The following is a 5378-nucleotide window of genomic DNA, read 5'->3' as shown; positions in this document are numbered from 1 at the left end:
TCAAATGGTGGCAAAGAAACTGTTGGAAGACATCCTCCCCAGGTATGGTTTCCACAGATGATAGGGTCAGATGGACTGGCTTTTGTGACCAAGGTAAGTCAGAGTCTGGCCACAGTTCTGGGAATTGATTGGAAACTACATTGTGCTTATAGAACCCAGAGTTCAGGAAAGGTAGAGAGAATGAATAGAACTCCGAAAGAGACCTTAACTAAATTGACCTTAGAGACTGGTGGTGACTGGGTGTCTCTCCTTCCATTTGCACTCTATTGAGTGCGTAACTCCCCTTACCAGATGGGATTAACCACCTTTGAGATAAGGTTTGGAGTGCCCCCTCCCATTATTCCTATCTCTCTAGGCCCATACAGAAAACCAGGTTGGTTCTATGTTTGCCCAGGGCCTGGAACTCCAAAATACAAGTCCCAGAGAAACAAGTGTGGAGAGGATAGCGCTACTTATTGCACTTGCTGGGGCTGTTAAACGATGGGACACATATGATGGACCCCCTCCCCAGGGAGGAGATCTTCTTAAGGTAACATGGGAGCAACCGAAACCCACTATCAGTTCCTCCAGAGTTTGGGTGATGAAAAACATGAGATGAGGGAGCGCCCATGATTGGGCCCCCAAGGTACTAGTCAGAGGGGGGGATGAGAGACCTGAGTGACTCCATCTTGGATAAAACCTCCATGGGACTGACCCAGCCCTGAACCCCATTCCAGGAAAAAACACAAAAAAGTATACTTGGAACAGATAGAGAACAACTCCCCTGCCAACAGTCAATTAACCAGGGACAGGAAAGTACTAAAAGTCCAGATGTCTTTTCAGATTTCCTGAAGCCAGCAGTTTATGGTTTGGCACTGAGCTGCAACCAATCAGATGCTTACCAGGCTGAAGACCCCCTTCTCCCCTACTTGCTGAACTTGCTGAAATAAACCAATGAAAACCTCTGTTTCCCAAAGCAAGGGGTCTCACATCTGAGATCCGCTGGGTCGGTGACAGAGTGGGCCCAAGCTTAAGCTTGTAACAATAAAAAACCCTGTGTGTTTGCATCGGTCAGCTCCTTGGTGGTCTTTGGGGTCTCATGTACTGGGCACAACATCTTGGGGGCTTGTCCGGGATCCCCAAGACCACCAGGAGCCCTGAACCGAAGGGTTCCTGGCCAGCTGGTAAGTGTCTGTTTCTAGTTATGTCGGTCTGTGTCTGTCCTAGATTTTGTTCTGAGCCTCGAGGCACAGCCCTGAACCGAAGGGTTCCTGGCCAGCTGGTAAGTGTCTGTTTCTAGTTACGTCGGTCTGTGTCTGTCCTAGATTTTGTTCTGAGCCTCGAGGCAAACTTGTGAACAGTGTGGTCAGGAGTGGTTGGAGTGGATGAGCTGGGTGTCAGTTTTTCTTCCGCATGAGCGGGGGAATTTGCTACTTGGCCTTATGTGTGTCTTTCTGGCTCTCTGTTTTGTCTTTGGTTGTCTATTTCTCTGTGACTGAGATGGACACAATGGGACAGACTCCCTCTACACCCCTGGACCTGGTTCTTGCACATTTTGGAGAGGTTAAGACTCGAGCCCATAACCTCTCTGTTGTCAGGAAGGATAAACTAACTACTTTCTGCAGGTCTGAATGGCCCACTTTCAACGTGGGATGGCCCTCGGAGGGGACCTTTGATCCTGCTGTCATTAATGCAGTTGAGAAAATTATTCTTCAACCACGTGTAGGACACTTGGATTAAATATCATACATAGTGGTCTGGGGAGATTTAGTTAATAACCCCCCTCCTTGAGTCAAGTCTTTTCTTCCTTTACAGAAAACTGAGGTGCTGACGACTGCAGAACGGAAAACAACAACCCAGAAAACACCTAAACCTGAAACCAAACCATCAGTACCGTCACTGTACCGTCTTACAGGGCATCACAGAAGAAGACCTAATTTTTCCTCCCCCTCCTTACCCACCTCCTCCACAGGAGGTACCCCTTCCAGAACCAGCACCCCTGGTACCAGATTCTTCACAGGCACGGGGGGACCAGCTCAGGGGACTAGGAGTAGAAGGGCAGCAACACCAGAGGGTCCAGACTCTACTGTTCTACCCTCAGAGTCGCCGGCCCCACGGATAAGGCTGGCAACCAGCCCCATCACTATTGGCCATTCGCCACTAGTGACCTTTACAACTGGAGAACCCAGAATGCTCCCTTTTCTGAAAATCCTAAGGAGCTTATTAATTTATTAGAAACTGTCTTATTCACACACCAACCCACTTGGGATGATTGTCATCAATTATTACAGGTCCTGTTTACCACAGAGGAAAGAGAACGTATCCCAACAGAAGCCAGGAAGTTAATTCCTGGCAATAGTGGTGTCCTTACTACTGACCTGACACCAATTGATGCTGCCTATCCACTGCCCCGGCCTGATTATAATACTGCAGAAGGTAAGGGGAGGCTTCTGGTTTACCACCAGGCTATGCTGGCAGGTCTCAAAGCGGCTGCTTATAGGCCAACTAATTTGGCAAAGGTATAGGATAGTAGCCAGGAACTAAATGAAAGCCCAGCTGCATTCTTGGGATGAATAAAGGATGCCTTCTGCAGGTACACTCCATTAGACATGGAGGCCAAAGATAATTTACCGGCAGTGGCCATGGCTTTTGTTAACCAGTTAGCTCCGGATATAAAGAAAAAGCTCCAAAGAGTGGAGAGACTGGGTGAGAAAACCTTAAGGGATTTAATAACTGTGGCCGAGAAAGTGTACAATAATAGGGATAGTGCAGAGGAAAAACAGATAAAGGCAGAAAGGAGGCAGAACAAGGACCTGGCAAGGATCCTGCTGGCTGCCACTGTGGATCCAGAGGACCGGTGGAGGCATCTGAGACAGATAGCGTCGGGGAAAGGAGGTAAGGAAACTTTCAGAAAGGAGGGCGACCTCGACTAGGGAAAAATCAGTGTGCATATTGTAAAGAAGAAGGCCAACAGGTTCGAGAATGCCCCAATAAGAAAAGCCCTGCCAAGGTACTCAACCTTGGCATGGGAAATAGTAACTAGGGTAGACAGGGTTTGGCCCCCTCCCCAAACCTAGGGCAACCCTAAAGGTGGAGGGAAAACCAATCAGTTTTTTGGTGGATACAGGAGACCAACACTCAGTGCTCCTCAAGCCTGATGGTCTCCTGTTAAACAAAGTATCATGGGTCCAGGGGGCCACGGGAATGAAACAATATCCACAGACTACTGGAAGAACAGTGGACTTGGGAATGGGCTGGGTATCCCATTCTTTCATGGTCATACCAGAATGCCCATACCCCTTGCTGGGGCAGGATCTGTTGACAAAATAGAAGCCCAGATACATTTTTCATCAGAAGGCACCCGAATATTAGACAAATCAGGAGAGCCCATCCATGTGTTGACCACTACCTTGATGGATGACTATCATTTATACAAACCCACCCTGACACCAGATTCGGCCATTGAGGCCTGGATGGAGAGATTCCCCTCAGCATGGGCCGAAACTAGAGGGCTGGGGTTAGCTAAACATTGGGCTCCAATCTTTGTGGAACTAAAACCAGGAGTTGATCCAGCCAGAATTTGTCAGTATCCAATGTCCTTGGAGGCCTGATTGGGCATCACTCCTCATATTAGGAGGTTATTGGGCTCAGGGGTTTTAAGGCCCTGTCAGTCAGCATGGAACCCCCCCCCCCTGCTGCCAGTAAAGAAGCCCCATTCCAATGATTATAGGCCGGTGCAGGATCTACGGGAAGTGAACAAATGGGTGATGGACATTCACTCTACAGTGCCTAACCCTTATACTTTATTAAGTGCACTCCTGCCAGAACATCAGTGGTATATGGTTCTGGATTTAAGAGATGCCTTCTTTAGCCTTCCCTTATGTGGGGACCTAAAGGCCCCACCTTGCATAGGTCCTAGAGGAAGTTACTGGGGGCATGGCCTAGCTTGCTTTGAAAGTCTGAAGAATACTTCTGCACTGCTGAGGAGTGCATGGTCAGTGTGTGACCATCCTTAAGATACACCCTCAGGGGGAGGGGGGGGAGTTCTAGGTGCCTTTATAAGCTTTGGAACACTTGCAATAAATAAGTCCCTGCTTGACTAGGCGTCTGAGTGTCCCCAGGTAATGGGGGCAGCGTGGGCTGGCGAATGGCATGCTTACTCATCCCCAAGCCTCACCTCGCCAGGGGTCACTGGTTCGAACCCCCGGCATCTGGTGCTCAATGTGGCGCTTGAAGGAAGGTGAAAAGAAGAAAAGAAGTAAGAAAGAAGTGAAACGGATTAGGGTCAATCGGAGGTTCGGGGTAAGCAAGACCCTAAAAAAATCAGTAACGCAATTTTTAAGTTTCAAGACCCGGTGCTTAAAGCACTGAGAGATATGCTTAAAAGAAGGGGATTGGATTTGTCAGATCCTGTAGCTCAAAAGGTTTGGGTAGAGGCGATTCATTTGGCTCGCTGGCTACTTGGGGCTAATGTTTTTACTGGGGATACATGGAAATCATGGGAAGGGTTTGAGGAAAAAGGCAGAAATGCAACAGAAGTGAGCCCCAAAGTGGCCAAAGTTACAAGCTGCACCTCTGGTGTACCCTGGCCAGCTTCAGAGCCTCCCGGGCAGAAGGGCGGGGCAGAGTGGAGCACATGGGGTGGGCAGCAAAAGCCACCCACCCCACTCGCCTTGAACTAACACAAGCGGGCTGCCACCCGCCTGGCCGGGGAGACCGGCGGGAGTCAGGGGCTCCCGGGAAAGCCGGGTGGGGACTGTCTCACGGCCGGCAACTGGTGGCCATGGCCACCGGGCGCATTTAAAAAACAAAAACAAAAACAAAAACAACCAAAGAACTTTGGCTGTGCGCTGCAACCGGCTCTAAAACAGCTGAAAAGGCCCAGGGAAAGATGGCTCAGGGAGGGGCCCCCACCAGGGAACCACCCCTCCCCAGAGTGCTACAGTCCCGCAGGGCAGCAGCACTCACCAAATCCTGGGCCGAGGGAGTTCTTAGTAAAGCCTGCAATGTTTTCACTGACTAGGGCAGATGTGGAGAAACCAAAAAGCAGCTCAATTCAAGAAACTCACGGCCATTGTTTTCTGACAGTATTCAGAATCGTAGGCTCCTTAAAGAGAGAGAAGCCCTATCTTCTTGCAACATCTTAGGGGGCACCAAGGATTGCCTGGGCTTTTATCCCAAGGCAATGCAGAGGCAGACAAGATGGCTTACAGGTACTGCCTCTGCAATAGCCAGGGGTAAACCCCAGGGGACCCAAGCCCAATTCCTTATGGCAAACGGATGTCACACACTATGCTCCTTTTGGAAAGCTTAAGTATATTTTTGTGTCCATCGACACATTCTCACATGCCTGTTGGGCTACCACTCATACAGGAGAGAAGTCTAAACATGCTCAGTCT

The 5378-nt window shown here is 49.5% G+C and overlaps 1 protein-coding gene across 3 annotated transcripts in view; it reads right to left on the bottom strand.

Moving 5' to 3' along the window:
* Window positions 1-5378, bottom strand: part of Pdxdc1 (pyridoxal dependent decarboxylase domain containing 1) — a 73847-nt gene that overhangs the window by 48089 nt on the left and 20380 nt on the right. The window lies entirely within an intron of this gene.

The sequence above is a fragment of the Nannospalax galili genome, unplaced genomic scaffold (genome assembly GCF_000622305.1).
Source record: "Nannospalax galili isolate Female #2095 unplaced genomic scaffold, S.galili_v1.0 scaffold32, whole genome shotgun sequence".
In the NCBI taxonomy this organism is placed as follows: Eukaryota; Metazoa; Chordata; class Mammalia; order Rodentia; family Spalacidae; genus Nannospalax; species Nannospalax galili.
The sequence above is the reverse complement of the archived record's forward strand: the minus strand, read 5'-3'. Positions and strand labels throughout refer to the sequence as shown.